Source organism: Equus caballus, chromosome 5 (genome assembly GCF_041296265.1).
Source record: "Equus caballus isolate H_3958 breed thoroughbred chromosome 5, TB-T2T, whole genome shotgun sequence".
NCBI classification, from domain to species: Eukaryota; Metazoa; Chordata; class Mammalia; order Perissodactyla; family Equidae; genus Equus; species Equus caballus.
In genome coordinates, this window is record NC_091688.1 from 9845232 (window position 1) to 9870815 (window position 25584).

Sequence of the window (25584 nt, forward strand, 5' to 3'; positions counted from 1 at the left end):
TCTGTCCCAAGAGCTGTGTTATTTTTCTGAAATCTCTTATTAGTTTTAATAGGTTCCCAATTGACACTTTGAAATTGTGGCAGTTTGCACAATAATATTACTATAAAGGTATTCTGGAATAAAACTAGCAATATTTTGATATGTAGTAGTCTCATTTTTACCTTTTAAACTGTCTATGATTGTAGCTTTGATGTCTTTATTGCCCCAAATGTTTAGTGCTTTTTATTTCATTCATTCAGTACATATTTGTTTAGTGTTTACCATGTGTCAGATGCTCTCTTAGGTGCTGGGGAAGCAGCAGTGCACCAAACAGATCTTTTTTCTAGTCAGAGTTTGGGAATGTTTAACAATAAACAAGCAATTGAGATCCCCTCTACTTGATGTAAACTGTAATTGGTATTTAGTTATATTGTATTTTTGTCAGAGAATATATCCTAAACAATCTCTCCTCTAAAAGTTTTAATTTTTTTTATGTGGTCTAGGGTGTGCTGTGTTTTGAAAATCAATCTTTGTTTGGCCAGAATGATAATTCAGTATTTATGTATATATCTGTTAATGAGCCATACCAGTTAAACTCTGGTATCCTCATTTCTTATGCACTTGATCTGTCAACAACTAAGTTGTCTTCAGCTTGAATTGTAATTGTGTATCTGTCAATTTTTCACTGTACTTTGAACAGTTTTTGCTTTTGTAGTTGATTAGAGCCTTTTGACTAAGAGGTCTTCAGTGTGGCTTGTACCACTTATCAATATGGAAAAGACTTTTTTTGTCCTATTTAATGCTTTGGCCTGAATTACACTCTGATATTGAATTTGCTAATCTCAATATCCTTTTCATTATAATATGCCTGATATGATTTATACTTTTTAACAACACTTGCCATGTATTTTTGTTTTAGAACAAAATATACTTAGAAGCAGTATATATTAAGTTGAACCACATGAAATTGCCGTTTCTATAGGTCAAAACCATAATGTCATGTATTGGCAATTTCATATGGTCCAACCTGTTGTTAGTCATCATTTTTTTTGTGGTCATCATATTTTGACCCTATGTGAAAATTTTTTAACAGGTAGACAGTATAGATACCTATAATAAGTAGCATTTATTGAGTACTTATATGTGCTGTTCTAAGCACCTTACTTATGATAAATCATTTTATATTTACAATAATCCTGTGATGTGGGTATAGTTATTCTATTTTATATCTGAAAAAAAAAGACACATAGGGAGATTAAGTAATTTGCCCAAGGTCATAATTTGCTCATTGTTATCAGTTACTTGGCACCTGGTGGGCAGGCATGCACTAGTCACAGTCTCTTAACTAGTCAGGAAAGGCTAGAAAGTTATAAAAACGAGCAATGTGAAGAGACACACAACAGGTTAGAGGTTGCCATGGGGTAGGGAGGAATGGGGACTGTTCCTAGTGGGTACAGGGATTCTTTTTGAGATGGTAAAAATGCTTTGAAATTAGACTGTGGAGATGGTTGTACAACCTTGTAAGTATACTAAAGACAAGTGAATTGTTTAAAAAAGAAAAAGAAAAGAGCAGTGTGAGCTTTTTGGCAAATGGAGCGCTTTGGTGGGGATTGAAGGCCAGGGGGAGCTTGTTCCCCTTATGGGGAGGATGCAGCTGACTTCCAAATTTATTTTATTTTTTAAAAAAGACTTTATTTTTTAGAGCACTATTAGCTTCACAGCAAAATTGAGCAGAAGGCATAGAGATTTTCCTGAATGCCCTCTGTTCCCACACCTGTATAACCTCCCCCATTATCAACAGGCCTTGTAGGGTGATACATTTGTTACAGTTGATGAACCTGCACTGACACATCATTATCAAAGTCCATAGTTTATATTAGGGTTCACCCTTGATGTTGTATACCCTAACTTGTATCCACAATTATAGTATCATAGAGGGTAGGTTCACTGCCCTAAAAATCCTCTCTGCTCTACTTTTTCATCATTCCCTTCCCCTAACCCTTGGCAACTACTGATCTTTTTATTATCTCCATAATTTTGCCTTTTCTAGAATGTTAGATAGTTGGAATCATACAGTATGTAGCTTTTTCAGATGGGTTTCTTTCACTTAGCAATACGCATTTAAGTTTCCTCCGTGTCTCTTCATGACTTATAGCTTTTTTTTAAACTCTGAATAATATTCCATTGTCGGGATATACCACAGTTTATTTATCCATTCACCTACTGAAGGACATCTTGATTGCTTCCATGTATTAGTAATTATGAATAAAGCTGCTGTAAACATCTGTGTGCAAGTTTTTGTGTGGACATAAGTTTTTCAGTTCCTTTGGGTAAATACCAAGGAGCGTGATCATTGGATTCAATGGTAAGAGTATGTTTCATTTTGAAAGAAACCACCAAAATATCTTCCAAAGTGGCTGTACCATTTTTGGTTCCCACCAGCAGTGCATGAGAATTCCTGTTGCTTCACATCCTTGCCAGCATCTGGTCTTGTCAGTGTTCTGGATTTTAGCTATTCTAATGGGTGTGTAGTGATATCTCATTGTTGTTTTAATTTGCATTTCCCTGATGGCGTATATGGAGCTTCATCTCATTTCATACACTTATTTGCCATGTGTATATCTTTTTTGATGAGGCATCTGTTAAGGTCTTTGGCCCGTTTTTTAATCAGGTTGTTTATTTTCTTGTTGTTGAGTTTTAAGAGTTCTTTGTATGTTTTGGATAACAGTCCTTTGTCAGATATGCCCTTTGCACATAATTTCTCCCAATCTGTGGCTCGTCTTTTCATTCTCTTGATAGTGTCTTTTGCAGAGTAGAAAACTTTAATTTTAATGATATCTAGCTTATCAATAATTTCTCTCAAGGATCATGCGTTTGGTGTTATATCTAAAAAGTTATCACCAATCTGCAGGTCATCCAGATTTGCTCCTGTATTATCTTCTAGGAGTGTTATAGTTTCGCATTTTACATTTAGGTCTGTGATCCATTTTGAGTTAATTTTTGTGCAGGGCAGAAAGTCTGTGTCTTGATTCATTTTTTTGCTTGTGGATGTCCAGTTGTGTCTGCACCATTTGTAAAAAAGGCTGTCTTTTCTTCATTGTATTGCTTTTGCTCCTTTGTCAAAGGTCAGTTGACTGTATTTATATTATTTAATATATATACTTATGGCTGAAAGAAGCTTATCTAACACACATTTTCTTCATACAGTACATCACAGTGTTCTTGTTCTTAAGAACACTAGACAGCACTTCAGCACTGTGCTTGGAGGCCTTTTAAATAACGAAATCACCAACAAAAAGCACAAAAGTACAAAAAATGTGGCACTAAATAGACCGTGGAAAGGGCACTTGTTTACAGTGTGAGAGCTGAAACAAGAGCATTGCCTTGTTCAACCTTGGCTGGGAACATGGGTGACTCAAATTTTAGGCTGTGCTGTGCATGTCTTAAGATGACTGCAAAAATGCTGCAAATATTGATTTTGGGACTATAAATTTTAGTTGGTGAGTTCACAGATACAGAATCTGTGATTAATAAGGGTCAACTGTATCTGTTAACTCTGAAAGTGGGAAATTTAACATATGTAAATGTATATCTATTTTTTCTTTCTTATTAGGAGTTCTGTTGATGTTCTATTATTTTGACCCAAGTTAATTGTTAGTGTATAAAATCAAGTGTTTCAGGAAGTTTTTACATATGCTTTAGATTTTATAATTATATCAACAACAGTTATTTAGACTTACTATGGTATAATTGATTTTATTGTTCACTGTTTGTTCTTTATCGACTAACTTCCCTGTCCTTAACTGTTTGTTTTTAAATTTTGATTCTTCTCTTCTTAACCTGGGATATATAGTTGGGTAATTATTTTCAGGAAGAGTATATTATATGAGCGATCTATTTTCTGAGTTCTTGTCCTGTTGAAAAGTGCTTGATTTTGTATGTGCATAGATAGGTATGAGATTCTTTGGTTTTGATCTTTCTGTTTCTCCTGGTGAATGTTTAAGGATTGCTTCATTATAATTTGGCTTTTAGTTTTCCAGAGGAAAGGGTTAAGTCTGAGATGAACTCCCCCTGAACCCGGCCCTTACCACACTCCTCCTCTCTTTTCTTTTTGTAGATAATTCTTTTTTGCTCCTTGTTTTTCTATAGGATTTTAAAAAAGTATTTTAATAGGCTATATTTAGATGTTAGCATGTTCTTCAATTAATTTTTCCTTGTATATTCAAAATATTTAGATGTCCAGACTCAGGTTTTCCTTCAACTTAGAAAAATTTTCTTTTAATGTTTTTTGAGGAACATAGTACAGTGTTAAAATTGCAAACTGAGGAGCCAGGTTACTTGGCTTCCAATTCCTGCTCAATGATACTGGTGTCTTTGGGCAGAGTTCTTAACTTTTTTTGTCCTCAATTTACTTATCTGTAAAGTGGAGATAATAATAGGCTTATTTGAAGGTAGAAAGAGTTTATATGTCAAGTGCTAAGAATAGTGCCTGGTATAATGTAAGAATTATTATTATTATTATAGGCTTCAGTATTACTGTTCTCACTTAAGTTTTCTGTTTTCTTCTTCTGGCATTTTTAAAAAAATTTATTTTGCCTCTTTTGGACCTGGTTTCCATATTTCTCTTACCTCAGCATTTATATTTCTTAATCCTTTTATCCTTTCTGGGACAAATTTTTGAGTTTTCATCTTCTTTCTTTATTAATTTGATCTACTGAAATATCTCATCTGCTTGCCAGGTCTGCTGTAGTTTTTCCTTTGGTGATCATGTTATTTTGTCTCTGTGCAGTTTCTCCTAATCTTAGGTTTTTCACCCTTCATAACTTCCTGCTCTAATTTCCTATATGTAATTCTTTCTTGAATTGCCCTGAGAACGTCAATTAGAAATTTTAATAACAGGTTTTCCTATATCTTATAGTAAATCTATTTCAGAGAAGTTTGCTTTCTTTGTTCAGTCCATAATTTGAACTGTGGTAACTTTTTGGATGTGAAGTTTTCTTCCTGCTCATTTTTGTATTGTAAGGTCTGTATTAGCCTAATATTGGTCATAGCATAAGATAGAATTTGAGATGTGTTATAAGAGATGGATGTGAATCAAACTAAATCTTTAAATTTAATAAAGGTAGGTGATACTGCTAAAGCCCCTGCACTGATGATCCAGGATTCACAGTATCATAGAAAAGAATAATAAGTGATAATCACTGATATGTATTCACCTTTTTTTAATGTGCCAGGCAGTGTGCCAAGTGCTTTTACATGCATTATATCATTTAATCTTTCCCAATAACTCTAAGGTGGATATTATTATTTCTCCTATGTTGAACTTGATGAAGTTGAAGTTTAGAGAGATTTACTTACCTAAGGTCATAAAGCTTGTAAATGGTACAGGCAGGATTAAACCCAGGTGTGAGTGTGTCTCACTCTGGTGTTTGGGGGCTTAATGGTTAGGATTTAATGGCCTCTATTGTCAATATCTCAAAGAGCATGAACTCTTGTCAGTAGGTTTAGTCTCAAACTCAAACTCTGCCCCTCCTCACCTATGGTAGTCAGTGGGAGATGTGTGTAGATCCTTCTTGGTGAAAGAATTCCTCAATCCTCCACTTAATGTACTTTGAAACACCATATAATTTATTCCCTTCTTAATTTGTTCCCTTGTTTTGCTCATTCACAAATAACCCCTCTGAACCCTTCTGATGCGCACAAATAACCTTTCTCATTGCCATGCTGCTTGACTACCTATCTCTTATGCATAACACAGTACTGCTGATCTCTGTCTTTTAAAAAATCTCTTATAGTTTATGTTATATAGATATTCTTGGAGTTCTGGACGTGTGATTGGCACCGTTTCCTGAAGAGCAGAGAACGTCTATTTTATACGAATATATTTTCAGTGTTTGCCATGATCCCTGTCACAGAGGATATACCTAATAATTATTGGTTGAATGAATACTGTATAAATTAAATTAGATAAGGAGATTCCATAGCTTACGTCCTCCAGGATGGGCATATTTAAAATGGTTGGATATGTATATCACAGTCAGCTACGAACCTTTTTTCAAAACACAGATGCTTATTATGTCTTGTCCTCTTTCCCTTCTCCCTGTCCATGATGTTTGGGGTTCTTTTGCCTAGCTTTCAGAACCACTATTCTGAAGTGTTGAGTGTATTTGGAGGCTATAAAATGAATAGTTCTTGATAAATAATTGCTGCTTTTCTTGACATTTAGATGTTTGTGCTTTAATGATTAAAATGTCTAAATCCGTGGTACATATGATTTAGATCTTGTTTCTAACACACAGAGAAAGGCCTTTTAAGAGTTCTATGAAATAATAAACACATGATTGGTTCATTATGGATTATTTACTGTATTAAACTGGTCCCAGAATGACTTTGCAGATTGTCATAATACTTTTGGCTTTTAGTGTAGGAGCGACATGTAATAAATCATCCCTAGATTCAGGGACTTGACTTAATGAGAACAAATTTAAAATAGGTGAATTTTTAACTCTTTGAAATCTGGTATAATATTTTGATTTATTAAGATGATTGTTTAGGTTATATGAAAATAAGTCTTTCCAAAATGAAGATATTTGTAGTAATCAAAAAGGAAATGAGATTTCTTTTTCTTTTGGTGAGCAAGAATCACTCTGAGCTAACATCTGTTGCCAATCTTCCTTTTTTTTGCTTGAGGAAGATTAGCCCTGAGCTAACATCTGTGCCAGTCTTCCTCTATTTTGTATATGGGTTACTGCCAAAGCATGGCTTGGCAAGTGCGTAGATCCGTGCCCGGGATCCGAACCTGCAAACCTGAGCCGCCGAAGTGGAGCATGCCAGACTTAACCACTACGCCGGTGGCTGGCCCCAAAATGAGATTTTCTGATCAGCAATAGGGTGCAATGCACTGTACTGGGAATTAATGGCATAAAAGTAACATTTTAAAATTTATATTAGTAAGCAAAGAAAAAAAATTTAATGCTTTCAATATAAACACATTTTTGTCAGACATATCAGACCTGAATTTCGAGTTACTTTACCTACTTGACCAGTAGAGTCTTGAGTCACATATCTTAGTGGAAGGAATTTTATTCATATATTGTTCCTCAATTCCAGAGCGTTTTCTTTTTAAAGATCAGTAATTGTGTTCATTAGTTCCTTAATAGTGTATTCCTCCATTATTGTGGGAGCCAATTTAATCTTTCTCTCTCTCTCTCTCTTTTTTGTCTTTTACAGATCTTAACTCATAGGGCAAAGTTTATTTTTGGTTTCTATAACTCTAAAACCCGTGTTGAAGGTCCAGTCTCCTTCCTTTCATAAAGTGGTTTGGAGGCGTTGCTTCAGGAAGATAACAGTGAAGCTGGCTGAAGGAAAATTGAAAAATCCATAAGGAAGTAATAGCTATTCTTAGAATTATTGGTTATGAAAAAGTGCCTTCTTAGATTTGCACTAGTGGTGGTTATTCATAGGAAACAAAAGTGAGAATTATAGTTTTAAATCTGGGCATTTCTTTCTCTAAAGAGAAATTAAAAGTTAATTAAAATAGTTGTATATTCATTATTTTTGTTAAGAATTTGAGATTGTGGCAAGTAAGAGACGAGAAAATCAAATAAACTAAGAATAGATACTTGAGATATTTTTATATAAGCTCTCGTGTACGGTGGTAGCTAACAATCTGGTATTCCTAGAATGTGAAACACACACATCATATTTACTCTTTGGCAGATTAGTAGAGTAAGCTGGCATAAATAACAGTCTCTATTCCTAATTGGAAAATCTTATACGTTTTTGTACTTGACTTAGTCCATTGGATTTTTATCTCCAGTTACTTGAATGTTTATTAAAACAACAAAACAAAACAATAAGTATTTATCTGTACATGAGCTAGATGGTGACTCCCCAAAATTGTTTTTGACTGTAACCCTGCTGGTTAATATTTTTCTAGACTAGATTTAATCATCTGCAGAGATTGTTGAAACTGCTTCCAGAGGTAGTGCAAGTTACGTTTTGAAGAATACAAATTTTGTTATATCTAGTTTATTCTACCTTAGGACTGCTAAGATTTAAATTTTCTGTGCCTTTAACATTTTTTTTGTTTAGTTGATCTTTCCAGGATTGAGAGAGTGTTTGTTTCCTGCTATATTTGTTCTTTAGTCACATTGATCCTTGTATTTCTAATATTTAAGCTGCAAGGTTATTTGGTACCTAAAATTTCACTCATATTCTCTTGTCCCCCTTGATTATATTTTATATTTATGTAAATGACCTTTATAGAATAAAGTACAGAGCATTTTATCTTGAAAAAGGACACAAAATCTTTTTTCCTAGTCCAGTCATCCAAATCTGAGATCACTATGGCTACTATCACTTTGCATGGTATTTTTCTTTGACTCCGAAGGAGCTGCTCACTTTGGTCATTAGTTTTTGTTTTAATCTGTTCTTATCATTATGGTAGTTTATAGAAACTTTTCTTTATTCTTTCATCATTTATTTATTTTATTTAGGTGTCACATAATGTGCTAGATGCTAAAAGAAATAGAGGCCTTTTTTTTTTTTGAACTTACTTTCCGTGCTATTGTTACTTTGCTTTTTTATTTTTATTTTGAGAAATTTCAAACGTACAAAAACAGGGCAAATGATATAAATATTTCTATGACCTTCTACCAGCTTCAGCAATTGTCTGCCAATCTAGTTTTTTCTGTGCCCACCCCAGATTATATGAAGCAAATCTCAGACATCGTATCATTTAATTTGTAACTATTTCACTATGTATTGCTAAAAGACAAGGACTCCCTCATAAAGATACCACCATCCTCACATTCTCAAAAATATCAACAATAATTTCTTAATATGATTGACTGTCTAGTCAGTGTTCTTGTTTTCCCTAAATGGGAAATTTGGTGAAGAGGTCTCTAACATTTTATTTTACTCTGTATTCTTTTAAAAGTTACCTCATTATATCATAAATCCTTGGAAGTTCTTTATAATGTCAAGAGTGTGTGCTGGTTAGTTATCCAGTGAAAGAAATCGTCAGTGCTCTTATCATATTCCTTGAGAGGCAAAGTCCTCATCAGGCTGTGGGGTACTAGATGGCTATTTGAATTTTAGGAACTTTGAGTTTACTCATCTTGGATATTCATTCATTTGTTCATTTATTCAGCAAGTATTTACCTGTCTGCTATATACCAGGCATTCTTCTAGGTGCTTAGGTTACGTCAATGAAGAAAACAAAGATCCTTGCCTTTGAGGATGCTGCATCCTATTAGGAGAGACAGAAAATAAAGAGTAAATATAATAAAAAAGTAAATTAGATTGTGTGTTAGAAAATAAGTGTTCTTGGAAAAAAGATTAAGTAGAGCAGGATAAAGAGGGATTGGAAGTTGTTGGTGAGGAAGCAGTATTAAATAAGGTAATTGGGGTAGGTTTCTCAAGAGGCTGAAATTTCAGTAAAGATATGAAAAGGGGACTAAAAGTGTTATTAGCCAAGCAGCTACCCGGGAGAAGAGTGTTTTGTTTTGGAACAGCCAGAGCAAGTGTTCCAGGGTTGTTTGAGAGAAAGTAAGGAGATCATTTTAGATGGAGTTTAGTCAGCAAGGGGGAGGATTGTAGGAAATAAGTCACAGAGGTAAGGTAAGATGGGGTGAGGGAAGTAGTAAGGAGGGGTAAGTTTGTAGTATAGGCGTTTAATGGCTTTGAAGGTCATTTGGCTTTTGTTGTGAGTGAAATAGGGGAGCTGTTGGAGGGTTTGATCAGACGACTGACAAGAGCTAAATTAAAAGAATCATTCTGACTGCATTTGCAAATAGACCGTAGGGGAGCAAGTAAAGAAGCAAGGAGACTAGTTAGGAGGCTTTTAGAATAATCTAGGTAAGAGATGATGGTGGCTGGGGACTGGGTAGTGGCAGTGGAGGTGGTAAGAAATGGATGATTTCTGGATATAATTTTTTTTTTAAAGATTGGCACCTGAGCTAACATCTGTTGCCGATCTTCTTTTTTTTCTTCTCCCCAAAGCCCCCCAGTACATAGTTGTATATTCTAGTTGTAGGTCCTTCTGGTTGTGCTGTGTGGGATGCCACCTCAGCGTGGCTTGATGAGCAGCGCCATGTCTGTGCTCAGGATCTGAACTGGTGAAAACTCGGGCTGCCAAAGTGGAGTGTGCAAACTTGACTGCTCAGCCACGGGGCCAGCCCCTCTGGATAGAATTTCAAGGTAGAGCCACAGAAATTTGCTGACATTGGAGGTGTAAGGTGAGAGAGAAGGAGAGAGTGAGTCTGAGAAAGGAGAGAAAGAGAGGAGTAGCATGACTAATATTTTTGACCAGAGTAACTGATGGAATTGCCCTCAACCGAGATGGGAAAGTATACAGGAAGGAGCTGTGGGGTTAAGGTAGGTAGGTTAGGGAAAGACTGGAGGTATGATATTTGAATGTGTTGAGTTTGAAATGTCTCTTAGATATCCAGTTGGAGAAGACTACCTTATAACTATGCCTATCAAATAATAAGTGTGCAACATCAGTGACAACAGTGAATGCTTATTAAAAAAAATTTAACTGAATTCTATGTGAGTAGCATTAGAAACCTTGTGGCTCTAATAGTCCAATCTCTGCCCTCAGTAAGACAGCAAGTCTGTTGTGGCTTGTGGCCTGAGATTCAAAGATATGACAAATAGCAAGATGGACATCAACATGCAGATTTAGGAACATGAGAAACTGTCAAATATTGGGTTCCAGATAGTTTGTGTTTTTATCACACTTTTCCTGTTTAAAACATCAGAAAGCATTTAAAAACACCCTTTAGGTGGGATATTCAATAGAAATGGTTATGAGGCCATTGAATAATTTGCTCTTCTAATCATATAAAATATGTTTGGATTTTGTTTCCTTTGTGAGAGTAAAAACTTGTAAAGTAGAAAAACTTAGTACTAGAACAATTTTTACTTTGAATTATTTTACCATTGAACAGTGACTCACTTTCTAGTTTATAGTTTTAACTCAGCAAGACCTTCTCCTTTGCTTTTGTAGACACATGACATTATATAATTTCAGAAACTACTTCTGGAATTTTAGGTGTATGGCATAATATTTCCTAAATATTAGCTTCTTCAGATTATTCTTGATGCTTTTATTTTTGCTTTTGTTTATTTTTGTGAAACAAATTTGGAAGTCCTTTTTTAGGATTTCAAAACTTTTTTTCACATTTCTTAGCTTTCCTCATAAGCATCCTGCCGAATCATTTTACTGGAAAGATTAGGGAGTAGTCTTAAACAAAGTCTCTTCTTTGTGTAAATTCTACCAAATCAAGGAAAAATGCCTTTTTCTTGAATTAAAAATTTGAGGGATTTTCATGAATTCTAAATTTTTTATATGGATCACTAATTTTGTAGAACTGGGCAGATATAAATGCATACAAACATACATGTACACTGTATGCCAAGAAGCTTTGACTGCTGTATATTTAAATTTCTTCTGATGAGCTAAAAGGTGTTAAGTCAGGCATATCTTGGAAATACTCATGTTCTAATAAACCCGGAAGGCTCTGCGCTTCAAAGACAGAAGTCGGATGTTTGCTTGGAGGCCTTAATAGGAAAATAAAAATAAATAATTAAGAAATAATTTGATTCTTTTCTTTAGTTGTATTGTTGCTGTACCTTCTTGGGCGATGATTGAGGCTCCCCTGACTGCTGATCTCGTGTCGATCAAGTAATTGAAGAGGGTAATCTCAGTACTTTCCCTTAGCTTCAGGAACCATGTCTGGTTGCCAGGTTCATGAAGTTCTGGTTACTACCTTACTATCTGCTGCCTACTACCTTACTCCCTCTCTATGCTGGACGTAACAAATTGGTAATTACCATTTCCTCTGTTAACTTAGTGCCAGTCAGTAGGAGATACGCAGTAAACATTAATTCACTCCTTTTCCCTCTTAATTCTGCTTCATGTTGTATTTTAGGTGTACTTTCATAGAGTGTATTGTGTGAGGGCAGAAGAGACAATTGACTGGAATCAAAATGTTTGTATTAGTGTAATAATTACCATACCTTGGAAAGGTAATATGCTAGTAAATAGATTTCTCAACTGAGGATTTCTAGATTCTACTTGTGGCTCTGTAACTGTTTAGAGAAATTATTTCTTTGTGCCTCAGCTTTTTAATCGTAGTTCTATTTTCACTTCATATACAGATATAATTCATAAAATAAATGATGCGTAGAATTTTTAGAGATTAGAGATCTTGGAGATCAGCTGGTCTAATTCCTTATTTTTCTGATAAAGAAACCACCAATGTGTTCATAGAAGTGAGATACCTTGTCTCATGGAGATGTTGGGCCAGAAAGAACTCAAGATTTTTGACTATCTTATGTGCTTTGTGTAGCATCACATAACGTACCAACTATTAGATAGTGACCCAAAGATTACAAGACTTTGGTTTTCTTATACCAGCAGAGGAAGGTCGGGCCACAGTTATGTGGACTCTTTAGTATATTCTGTCATCTGATGGATTTTTTTACTCTTTACCATATACCCGTACCTGCTGGGCACAAAGCTGATTATCAGTCTTAAGCCAAGTTTATAGAACTCTGAATTGTATAGCTGACAATTCTTGGTTTTCCAGGCACAAGTGACTATATAATATATATAATTTTATCAACATTACTCTTGAATAGATTGCATATATAATTACAGCAAAAAAACCAAGAGAAAAATATAGAGTTAAAGTCAGTCCTCATTAAAAATTTTCAGTATATTTAGTTTCAAAATAGTTTTCATTTACGTTATTGCCTAGGAGATATTACTGAATAGGCGTTTCTAAACTACAATAGAATACATGAGTCAATGTTTTACACAACTGAGTATTCCTAGAGTTGAATATTAGTATTACAAGGATAGCCTGTTGAGGTACATTTTAATTCAGTGAAATCTAAATAATAATTATAGAAACCACTGGATTTTTAAGATAATAGTTGAAGAACCGTATCAATATCTCCTCCAAAGATTGATTTGTTAGTGTTACCTTTTTCTGATTTTTATTTAATCTAAAGATAGTATAATAATCCTGAAGAAATTTAAAAAATAGTAGGTCACTGAATTAGCTATTGTTGTGCTAATGATATGTAACAATGCTGAAGTATTTTATGACTTAGAGCAAACATTTAATTTTTTAACTCATGGTTCTGTGGGTCTCCCAGGGAGACTCTGCTTATGGCTGTGGATTGCATTCAGGTCTTTTTTACATGTTGTATTTTGGGTCCATTGGCTTCCTGGGACATGTTCTTCTCATGATAGATGGCGGAAGCTTAAGAGACCAAGCCAGATAACTCTAGCACACTTAAAGTCTCTCCTCAAGTTTTGTTTATTGATATTCCATTGACCAAAGCAAATTACATGGCTGAGCTCAAAATTATCTGGGCAGGGAAATATTTTGCTTCACTTATTCTAGTGGGAGGTATTACAGAGTCACATGGCAAGGGGCGTAAATGTACAGTTCTGTGATAGGAGAGATGAAAAAATTTGTAATACTCTGATCTACCACAGTCACCTATAAATTTCACCATCCTAATATAAATTTTTAAATAAAATTGTTTTCCTGTATTGAATTCTATTTTTATGACATAGGAATATTATGTAGCAACAATCATAAAGTGTCTACCATTTAAAATTCCTCTTGGGGCCAGCCTGGTGGCGTGGTGGTTAAGCTCACATGTTCTGCTTAGGTGGCCTGGGATTCACCAGTTTAGGTCCCAGGTGCACTGCTTATCAAGCCATACTGTGGCAGGCATCCCACATATAAGATGGAGGAAAGATGGGCATGGATGTTAGCTCACAGCCAATCTTCCTCAGCAAAAAGAGGAGGATTGGTGGCAGATGTTAGCTCAGGGCTAATCATCCTCAAAAAAAAATTCTTCTTTGTCCTATGGTAGCTTACTATTTTGCTTATAAAACATTCTTCTATTGCCTTTTAAACCATCCTTTGTTAGTAACACTTGTATTTTCCCTCTTTTCCTGTAATTATTTCAAGTAAGTATTTTCTCTACTTTTTTTCCCCTTTCTTTCATCACACCCACTATATTGTTTATCTAGGAAATTATTGTCAACTTTTCAGCTTCTCTTTTAGTCCTTCATCTAGATTTCTGTTCTCATATCTACTATATGAAACCATAGGGCCGTCTACAACCTATTAAACTGTATCTTGTATGTCTTTTTGTCAGCATATAATTATATTAGGACCTATTAGGCTTGATGTAACGGAAACTCAATTTAAATTAGCTTATGCAAAAAGAATTTATTGGAAGAGCTATTTCATAGAACTGTGGATTTACTAAGACTGAGATGGGAACAGACAGAGTTAGGCCTCAGGAATGACTCAAAGTGATAGGACTCAATTAAGACTCTCTTGCTTGCCTGTGTTTAGGATTTACTTTTCTCTCTCACTGCATACTGGCCTTCTTTATATGGGAGAAACATGGCCACCAACAGTTCCCAGTTCACATCTTACAAGTTTCTGCTGTAAGAGAGACACTGTCATGATAAACTCTCTGGTAACCAGTCAAGAAATCTTAGGAGTTGGGTTTATTGGTCTAGTTTAGATTCAATGTCCACCTTTGGATCTGTTTGGCCATGGGGTTGAGGTTTCTAAAAGAGCCATGTGATTTGAGTAGAGGGAAGGCTTATTCTCAGGTTAAAAGGTTTGGAGATTATTTCTGAACAAATAAAAATAGGTGTCCACTAAAGTAATGTGAATTAATAAGGTCCTTTTGTGCCCTTTTGAAGGTAAGGGACATACTTGCATACATACATACATACTAATGTGGCTCTTGCCTGAGAACTAGAATAGTAGATGGGTTGTTTAGTAAACAGAGGTCATGGTTGTTTTTTCCAGGACTGGCTTAGTTCTTCAAAGCACAGAAGAATTATGATTGGTAAATGTTATTCTAAATTATTCATGTCCATTTTCTTATTGTAAATTAAGAATATTTCCTGTTTCCACTGTTGGAATGAGTCTACTATAGTCATTCTAATTCTCATGCCTACTAGTCCTCCCAGCCTAGCTAATTTTGACTCACACTCATATTTTCAGTTTTCTATTTTAGTTCAAGAGCCTCTTGAAAATGAATAGGTGCAAACACATAATCTAAAAGCAAGAAGCAGGCTAACCACTTTTGGCACAGAAAGAAGTTGGACCATGTGCACCACGATTTTATGCTTTTGAATGTGTCTAGTTATTTTGGGAAGAAGATAGCTTCCAGTTAGACGTTGCTGAATGTTGTTATGCTGTTTCTAGTATATGTGAAAGTTGTAGTTTGAGGCATCCAAGTGAGGTGTTAATTTAGATATCGTATTGCTCATTTGATAAAAATGATGTGGCGTTAAAGGACGAATTAAAAGCTATTTCACTTGGTAGAATTGCTGTAGGTGGGGGGGTTAAGTGTGTGTTTAAGTGATTTAGTTCAATCAAAAGTATTTATTGAGCTACCTTGCATTCAGAGCAGGGGAGAAGGGGATGAATATAAGAGACATACATCAGGGGCCGGCCTCGTGGCCGAGTGGTTAAGTTTGCGCACTCTACTTCCGTGGCCCAGGGTTTTGCTGGTTCGAATTCTGGGCTCGGACTTGGCACCACTCATCAAGCCATGCTGAGGCGGCATCCCACATGCCACAACTAGAAGGACCCACAACTAAAAATACACAACTGTGTACCAGGGGGCTTTGGGAAGAAAAAGAAAAAATAAAAATCTTAAAAAACAAAAAAAGGAACATACATCGAATTTTCTGTAGCACTGATAAGATTTCTGTCACTTATTCTCATTTAGTTTTAAAATGCCCTAAAAATAAAAATGTTTATGGCTAGACTATCATTCCCAGTATTGTTTTTTGTGGTTTTTTGGTACCTGAATAGACATAAAAATCCTTTGTCAGATTTTACATTCTAATTTTCAGACTTTAATAGAGGAGCCTTTTAAATGCTTTTAAAAGCACTTTTGCTTTCATGTACTGTTCTGTTTTCCGTAGTGAGCTGAAATGGGTGTATTAGTCTTTAGGTCACAGAACAGCGAGCTCCGTATTATTTAAAAGACCCTTGCAAATTTTCCAACTCATATTTCTTTTGATCTGAAATAATAGCAGATTGCCATACTCAGAGAAAGTCACATTTTACTTATCATACTGCTGCATAATAGTAGACTTAGTAAGTTATGTTTTGAATTGACTTGTTGAAATGGAATTCTACACATCACATAAAGTGAGAATCTTAAGAGGAAGTGACTTTAGAATGCATTTGGTCCAACTTCCTATCTGATGCAGGAGTCTGTCCTGCTATATCCAAAATAACTGACTTGTTTATTAAATAGATATTTATTGAGCCCACATTGTGTGTAAGCACTGTTCTGGGAATGTGTTGTTGAATAAAATGAAAATAGACATGGTCCCTGCCCTTGTGCAGATAGTTCAGCTTGTAGTTGAGTACTCTGTCAGTTGGTCGTTTAGTCCCAGCAGGTTATTTTTTGCATCTAAGTAGTACTCAAATTGATAAGAATTGACATCTTAACACTATTGAGTTTTCCAGTCCGTGAACATTGAGTATCTCTCCATTTATTTAGATCTTTAATTTCTTTCATCAATGTTTTGTAGATTTCTACTTACAGATCCTCTATATATCCTGTTAGATTTATACCTAAGTATTTAATTTTTTTGTGCTATTGTAAATGATAATTGCTTTTTAAAAATTTTAACAATTTCAAAATTTCAACTGGAACAAATTCCAGTTCACTGTTTGTAGTAGGAAAGAAATTGACTTTTGTATATTGATGTTGTATCCTGTGACCATCCTATACTCACTTATTCCTTCTAGGAGGTTTTTTTAATAGATTTTTTTGGGATTTTCTATGTAGATAATTAAGCAGTGTGTGAATAAAGGCAGTTTTATTTCTTCCTTTTCAGTCTCTATACTGTTTATTTCTTATGATGTTGAATCAGAGTGGTGAGAGAGGGCATCTTGTGTTGTTCCCAGTCTTAAGGGGAAAGTGTCCAGTCTCACAACTAAGTATGTTAGCTGTAGGTTTTTTTGTAGATACTCTTTATCAAGTTGAGGAGTTCCATCAATTGCTAGTTTACTGAGAGTTTTTATCATGAAAAGGTGTTGAATTTTGTTAAATGCATTTTCTGCATCAATTGACATGATCATAATTTTTCTTTAGCCTATTGATATGTTTGATTACATTGATTAGTTTTTGAATGTTGAGCTAGTCTTGTGTATGTGGGGTATAATTATTTTCATACATTGGTGGATATGATTTTATAACATTTTGTCTATAGTTTTCTTGTAATTGGGTTTTGGTATTAGGCTAGTCCTTGTCTCATAGAATGAGTTAGGAAGTGTTTCCTCTCCTGTTTTTTGGAAGACATTGTGGAGAATAGATATTATTTCTTCCTTAAATGATAGAATTCACCAGTGAAGACATCTGTGTCTGGCTTTTTGTTTTTGGAAAGGTTATTAATTATTGTTGGCTAAATTTCTTTAAAAATATAGGGCTATTCAGGTTATCTATTTTTCCTGGGGTGAAATTGATACTTTATGTCTTTTAAGGAACTTGTCTATTTCATTTAAGTCACCAAATTTATGGGCATAGAATTGTTTGCAGTATTCCTCTGTTATCCTTTTAATGTCCAGGGGATTGATAGTGATGACCCTTCTTTCATTTTTGATATTGATAATTTCTGTCTCCTCTTATTCTTGTTTAGCATGGCTAGAGGTTTATCAATTTTATTGGTCTTTTCAAAGAACAATCTTTTGGTTTTGATTTTTCTGTATTGTTTTCCTGTTTCAATTTCATTGATTTCTGTTATATTTTTTATGATTTCCTTTTATTTGCTCTTCTTTTTCTAATTTCCTAAGATTCCTAAGGAAGCTTAGGTTATAATTTCAATATTTTCTTCTTTTCTAGTATATGCATTCAGTGCAACAAATTTTCTAAGTACTGCTTTCACTGCATCCCACAACTTTTGATGTTGTGTTTTCATTTTTGTTTAGTTCAAAGTATTTTTAAGTTTCTCTTGAGTCATCTTCTTTGACTCATGGTTATTTAGAAGCGTGTTGTTTAATTTCCAGATATTTGGGAATTTTTCAGTTGCCTTTCTGTTACCGATTTCTAGTTTAATTCCATTATGGTTTGAAAACATACTTGTATGATTTTATTTTTAAAAATTTGTCAATGTGTGTTATGTGGCCCAGAATATGGTTTCCCTTGGTGTATATTGCCTGTGAGCTGGAGAAGAAAGTGCATTCTTCTGTTGTTAGAGGGAGTATTTTATAAATGTCAATTAGATCAAGTTGATTGATGCTGCTATTCAGGTCCTTACTAATTTTCTGCCTTCTTCATGTATCAAGCTCAGAGATGGGCTTTGAAGTCTCCAGCCATAATAGTGGATTTGTCTGTTTCTCCTTTCAGTTCTGTCGTTTTTTGCCTCATGTATTTGATGCTCTGTTAGATGTATTCTTATTTAGAATTGTTATGTCTTGGAGAATTGACCCATTTATCATTATATAATGCCCTTCTTCATCTCTGATAAACTTCCTAGTTCTGAAATCTGCTTTGTCTAAAATCAATATAGCTATTCCAGCTTTCTCTTTTCTTTTTTTTTTGAATGTTAGAAATTTCTTTATTGTTTATTATTAAGCACCAATTTAATATGCAAAAAATTTCAGCTCACTCTTCCACAACACACTCTCTTCTCCTCTACCTAAATTCTTGATAAAGAGCTTTTCAAGTAAAGGCATGCTCTCCTCTCTTCCATGTAAAACTTTATCAAATAAAAGCAAAGGACTATATATATTTATGTGATGTAAAATGCTGCCTCTAGCTTTGAAGACATTGTCTACCCAGGCTCCATTTACTGTGCAGGTCTTGGAAGACTCTTGTTCATGAACTGCCTCTTTACAAAGCAAGTCCACCACTTACTAGGTTTATCATTCTGAGGGTCAAAGACTTTTCCACAAATCTTAGTCTCTTGCATTAGCTGCTGTAAATAGACTCTCAACTCTTCATCTTTCTGTTTGTTTGCAGGTTTGGCATAAATTGCATTAAGTGGAAAACCAGGCTCTCCAAGAATGTAATTCCCAGTGTATACATTTTTCTCTCACCTTGGCTTTTGGAATTGTACTTTTGGAGTTTCTTGAGACACTCAGAAATGTAAAGAGTTATATATATCAAGGTCCTATCAGTTTCATTCTTAATTTCATGGTTTTTGAAGAAGACATTGACCTTGAAGTAATAGATAGCTTTATCTACAATATCTGTGTATTTTCTCCTTAGGGACAAGTCCTTCAAACTGACTTAAAATAATTAATAGTGCCGTGTTTCTGGTGAGTTTGTTCTCGGGTTCTATGAGAGAAGCATGGTAAGCTGGCATCTTGGTGGTGCCTGGGTTTCAACCCTGATGAGGAAGGTTGGGTTAGAGTATGGTGCTTCTGGTCTTCCAGCTTTCTTTTGATTAGTGGTATCTTTCTCCATCCTTTTACTTTTGACCTGTCTGAGCCTCTGTATTTAAAGTGCATTTCTTGTATGTAATATGTAGTTTGGTCTTGTTTCCTCGTCTACTGTGACAATCTCTGTCTTTTAGTTTTTAGACCATTCATATTAAAGTGATTATTGATATAGCTGGATTAAGGTATACCATGTTTCTCTTTTCTATTCATTGCATTTACTTTTTGTTTCCTTTTTTTCCCTTTATTTATTTTCTCAGGTTTTAATTGAGCATTTTATATGGTTCCAGTTTAGCTCTTCTAGTGTGTCAATTATACTTAAAATTTCTTTCAATGATTGTTTTAGAGTTTGCAATATATATTTTAACTAATGTAAGTCCACTTTCAAATGCAATAACATGCTTATAACCTATATATGTGTAGTGCCTTAAAATAGGACATTTCCAATTCCTCTGTCTTCTCCTTTTGCCATTGCTGTTATTCATTTACCATATCTATATACTATAATCACCCAATACATTGCTTTACTAGTATAGCTTTAAACAGATAGTTATCTTTTAGATCATCTCTTCTCCCATATTCTTCTTCTCATTTATGTAGGCACAAGTTTTTGACCCATATAATTTTCCTTCTGCCTGAAGAATTTCTTTTAACATTTTGTTCAGGGCCTGTCTGCTGGCAGTGAATTTCATCAGTTTTGCTTGTCCGAAAAAATCTTTATTTATTTCTCCTTCAGTTTTATTGCTGGATATAGAATTCTAGACTGGTGGTTTTTTCTTTCAACACTTTAAATGTTTATGTTTCAAACGCTCTTTTCTGCTTGTGTGGTTTCTGATAAAAAGTCCACTGTAATTCTTATCTTTGTTTCTCTGTAGGTGAGGTATTTTTCCCCTGTCTTCTTTTAAGATGTTCTCTTTGTTTTTGGTTTTGTGCACTTTGAATGTGATATACCTCAATACATTTTTTTTCCCTCACGTATATAGTTTTGGTGTTTTCTGAGTTTCCTGGAACCATGGTTTGGTATTTGTTATTAATTTTGGAAAATCCTTCGATATTATTACTTTAAATATTTCTCATGCTGTGTCCTCTCTTTCTTCTCCTTCTGGAACTCAAGTTACATATATGTTGCACCTTTTGGTATTACCCCCCAGTTCTTGGATATTTCATTCTGTTTTTTTCATTCTCTGCAGTGTGAATATGCTAAGCCTAGGTGCATTTTTGTTCCCTGTTTGCATCACTTTTGGTGTTTTCTTAGCTTCCTGGATCTGTGGTTTGGTATCTGTCATTAATTGTGTTAAAGTTCTTGGCTATTATTAATTCAACTATTTCTTTTGCTTTGTTCTTCTCCTTCTTGAATTCCACTTGTATGCATGTTACACCTTTTGGTATTATTCCACAGTTTCTAGATGTCCTGTTCTGGTCCCCCCCCCCCCCCTTTTTTTTTTGTCTTTGCATAACAATTTGGTAACTTTCTGTTGACCTATCTTCAAGTTGACTGATTCTTTCTTCACTGATGTCATGACTACTGATCAGCTTATTGAAGACATTCTTCATTTCTATTACCATATTTTTGATTTCTGTTCTTTTGATTCTTTCTCAGAGTTTCCATCACTCTTCTTACAGTACCTGTATGTTCTTGCATATTGTCTACTTTTTCCATTAGAGCTCTTAACATAATACTCATTATTATTTTAACTATTTAAATTCCCTGTCTGATAATTCCAGCAACTATATCATGGTTATAGCAGTCTATTTCTGATGATTGCTTAGTCTTTTCAGACTGTGTTTTTTCTTGCCTTTTGTCGTGCCTTGTAATTTTTTTGTTGAAAACTGGACATGTTGTATTGGGTAATAGCAACTGAAGTAAATAATCCTTTAGTGTAAGGAATTCTTCTGAATAAATTTCATTCTTTTAGTGGGTCTTTATCTTGGAGCTTTGATCTTCACAAGCATTTCTCCAGTGGTATAGCTCCCGCCACCCCCCCACCCCCCCCACCCCCCAGCTCCTTACTTTCTTCCCTGGTGGCAGCATTACCAATCTGTTTCCTTGAATCTCTGATACCTGTTGACTATGTCACTCCCATCTCCCACCTTAGGTAAGAGGAAGGTTGAAGATGGCTAGAGTGGAAGGAATTCCCTTCCCCTAGCTGAGATAAGGCTCTAGCAGAATTTTTCTCTGAAGAGTAGGACTTTGTTATGGAGAAGATTCTTACTGTATTCCACAATAATTACTTTTTCTCTCCCTCTGCCAGAGCCAGAGAAGATGTTTCTTGGATTTTCACTGTGAAAACCTAGTGGGGTTGTTGGAATAAAGCCAGTGAAAGTGTGGGGCCCCCCAACACTGCAGTCCCCAGGAAGTTCTTACTTTCACACTGTTTCACACTTAGCCTCCAGGAATTTGTAAAAATTATCATTTGCGTTCCTATCAGTTTCTGACTCCACCAGGTTCTGCTTCAGATAAACAGATCTCAGTTGCTGTCTCTCCCTGATTTGCCTTTCTCTCCAGATTTGTGGGATGGCAGTTTATCCTGTGACCTCAGTTCTCTGATACATCAAAGAAAACTATTGGTTTTTAGTTGGTCCAACCTTTTTTTGTTGTAAGGAAAGGAGTGGTGACTTCCAGGCTCTTTTGCTGAAACTGTAAGTTGGATTATTTGTCTTTTTATTATTGAATTATAAGAGTTCCTCATGTAATGTGGATATAAGACTCTTATTGGATATATGATTTGCAAGTATTTTTCTCATCCTGTGGATTTTATTTTTACTTTTTTCATGGTATCATTTTCAGCACAAACACTTTAAATTTCAATATAGTCCAGTTTATCCTTTTTTCTTTTTTGCCACTTGTACTTTTGATGTCATATTAGAAACTGTTAATAAACCCAAGGACATGAAGATTTACTCCTATGTTTTCTTCTAAGAGTTTTATAATTTTACATCTTATATTTAGGTCTGTGATCTGTTTTGAATTAAGTTTTGTGTATGATGTGAGGTAGAGGTACAACTTCATTTTTTTGGCATGTGAATATCTCATTATCCCACCACCATTTGTTGAAAAGACTCTTCTTTTCCCATTTAAATCTTAGTACTTGCCTGTTGAAATATTTTGAAATATTAACTTTACATTCTCAGTTTTTTGTGTCTGTGTGCAAATTTGATAAGCATCTCATCTCTGTATTGAGGTTCAGAGCAATGTTCAGCCCAATAAGGTAGGATTAGACAACTTCTAAAGGTATCCCTACGTCCCTTCAAGGCAGGGTTTTATGCTCGTAATGAGAGCTGTCTTCATTCTGAGTAGACTGAGAAACACTAGGCTGTGTTCTCTAGAGGTCGCAAAATTACGTATGGTAAACTAATAGTTATTTTGTTAACCTGGCAGAATATCTGACATTCTCTTGGCCTAACGAAAACCGTTACTGAAAATGGACATCTTATTTCAATTGAGCAACCGTTAGTATTAACATGCCAATTCAGAGTTAACTATCAGATTAACTATCACTTATCTAAGAAGAATGCTTTGGGGGAAGAGACAGATAAGTATTGATGGAGGAGAGGTATGGAGAAGGTTGAGTGTGCATAGTGACGTTCTGTTGAGGCACATACCAACCCTGGGTCTCAAGGAACAGTTGAAGAGACTTTCAGGAACAGTATAATGTAGTAGTTCAGAGCTTGTACTCTGAAGTCAAACTACATTGTTTGAATCCTGGCTCCATATTTGCTATTTGTGAGAACTTTAGCCTGATTGGTGCTTTTAACAACAGTTTGTTCAACATGTTTATTGAATATTTACTAGGTACTGGTACAGTAGGCATGGGTATTTCCTGGTAAACAAAACAGAGTTGGGATTGGGCAGAGGGCTTATTTAGATAGCCTTAACATCAAGGGTGGTCTCTGGCTTTTCTGCCTTCCTCCCATATCTCATCTCTTACTACTCTCTCCCGTACTTATTATGATCTAGCTATCATGGCCTCTTTTCTGTTCCTCAGTAAGCCTTTTCTTACATCTGGGCTTTTGTATTTGCTATTGCTGCTACTTGGAGTTCTTTCTCTCTAGTTATTTTCATTGCTTAGTCGTTAAGTGCAAATGTCAGCTGGGTCCATATTGCCTCCTGCCTTCTTCATCACCTTTTGTAGTACTTATTCTGGTATCTGATCCTGATTTGTCTTCTATATTACTTGTCTCTTCCATAAGAATGTTAGCTCTAGGAAGACTGAGACTGCATTGGTTTTACTCATCATTTAGTCTCCAGTTCCCATTATAGTTTCTAGCATATAGTAGGGACTCATTACATATTTGTTGAATGGATGAATGGAAAGCTTATACCTGTGGGGATCAGCCATATGAAGGTAGGGGGCAAGAACTAAGACCCTGAAGTGAGAAAATACTTGCGGTGATTAAAGACCTGTAATGATACAGGGACAAAGGCAAAGATGCATTGGACCTCCTAAGTCCTGACAAGGAGTTTGAATTTTGTTTGAATTTTAGTGAGAAGATTTTAGTCTAGAGTTTTAATGTAATCCAATTTATTTTCTAAAAGATTTCTTTGGCAGCTCTGTGAAGAGAAGATTAGGGAGAAGACAATGGGACTTCTATAATAGATGAGAGGATTGCTTGGATTAGGTTGGTAGAAATGGACATGGGGAAAAATGGGATAGATGTGGGGTTTATTTTGGAGGTGGGCCTGACATGACTTGCTGATATGAGGAATGAAGAAGTAGAGATGAATCAAGGATGATACCCAGTTTCCTTGTTTGAGCAACGTGGTAAAAGGTGGTGGTATCTATTGAAATGGGAAATTTGAATGAGGAACAAGTTTGGAGGAGACATTAAGAATTCCATTTGGGTTACATTTAAGATATGGATAAAAATTCCACATGGAAATATCAAGTAGAGAGTCGGATTCCAAATCAGGAATTTAGAAGAGACATTTGGGTTGGGATAGAAATTTGAGAGTCTGTCAGCATATAGATGGTATTTAAATCCACGGCAATGAGAAATATTACTTAGAGTATGTAGCAAGGAATCAGAAAAAGTCTCAGGATTTGAACTTGGGGAATTTCCAACATTTAGATGTCAAATGGAGGAGTGGCAACTGAAAAGGACTTGGAGAAGGATTGGCCACAGAGGGAACACCTGGAATGTGTGGTATCTTGGCAATCAAGGATTAGTGGGGCAGCCTAGAAGGGTAAAGACATGGCTACCAACACATACTGCATTTTCAAGAACATATAATATACAAAATGAGAAAAACCTGTAAAGGGCAGATGAATGTGCTTGAAAAAGGAAGGATATTGGGCCAGCCCAGTGGTGTAGTGGCTAAGTTCCTATGCTCTGCTTTGCTGGCTCAGTGGCTCCGGGTTCTCTGGTTTGGATCTGGGCACGAACCTATGCACTGCTCATCAAGCCGTGCTGTGGCAGATGTCCCACATATAAGGTGGAGGAAGATGGGTAAGGATATTAGCTCAGGACTAATCTTCCTCAAAAAAAAAAAAGATATTAACATTCTTAACAGAAATAAATGATGACTAGCTAATTACATTAGCCTAGAAGTAGAATTATTCTTTATTCTGATATTATTGGAAATTTTGATTTATGATAAAGTTGGGAAGTAATTAATGTTTTGAAGTGTAGCTTGAAGCTGGAAGTAAAATTTTTTTTTTGTGCCAGGAGTAAAGGTGTTAGTGTCACCTAATGGCAAAATGAGGTATTGCAGCCGTATTTATGTGAGGCAATGAACAAAGTACCTAATTAGAAAGAGAAAAAAACATTTATGGAGGGATTTTAGGCATGGATCAGAAGATTTACCATGGTTACAAGGTCCTGTGTTCTTTAGCTCCAGCCTACTTTCCTGTCCCTCTGTCACGTTACCCCTTTGGTCACTGAGCAGGTTGTTTAATATATGGCTCTTTTTTCTTGTAGGTTTCAGCTCAAATATTTTTCTTTCAGAAAGTCTTTTCCTACCACCTTACTTAAACTTGTCCCTACACTCCTTAGCTACTCTTTGTCACATTAACCTATTTTATTTTCTTCATAGCCTTTAGAGTGATTTAGGATTACCTTATTTGCTTACTTGCTTGTTTCTTCATGAGAAGTAAACTCCAGGAGAGCAGGCTACTTGTCTGCCTTATTCCCTCATGTAACC

At 35.3% G+C, this 25584-nt stretch overlaps 1 protein-coding gene and 1 pseudogene across 17 annotated transcripts in view; one reads left to right on the forward strand and one right to left on the reverse strand.

The window, feature by feature from the left end:
* Window positions 1–25584, forward strand: part of RABGAP1L (RAB GTPase activating protein 1 like) — a 674786-nt gene that overhangs the window by 40560 nt on the left and 608642 nt on the right. For 2 of the 17 annotated variants that reach the window (XM_005609684.4, XM_070266403.1), the window contains exon 2: window positions 21949–22082. The exons of 13 other annotated variants lie outside the window; for them this stretch is intronic. The gene's annotated coding sequence lies outside the window, so the exon portion shown is untranslated. Of the gene's footprint in view, window positions 1–7209; window positions 7368–21948; window positions 22083–25584 lie in introns of those variants that run through there. 2 more of the 17 variants (XM_070266399.1, XM_070266406.1) reach the window with 1 other exon arrangement.
* LOC100061384 (actin-related protein 2/3 complex subunit 3 pseudogene) lies at window positions 18851–19369 on the reverse strand (annotated as a pseudogene).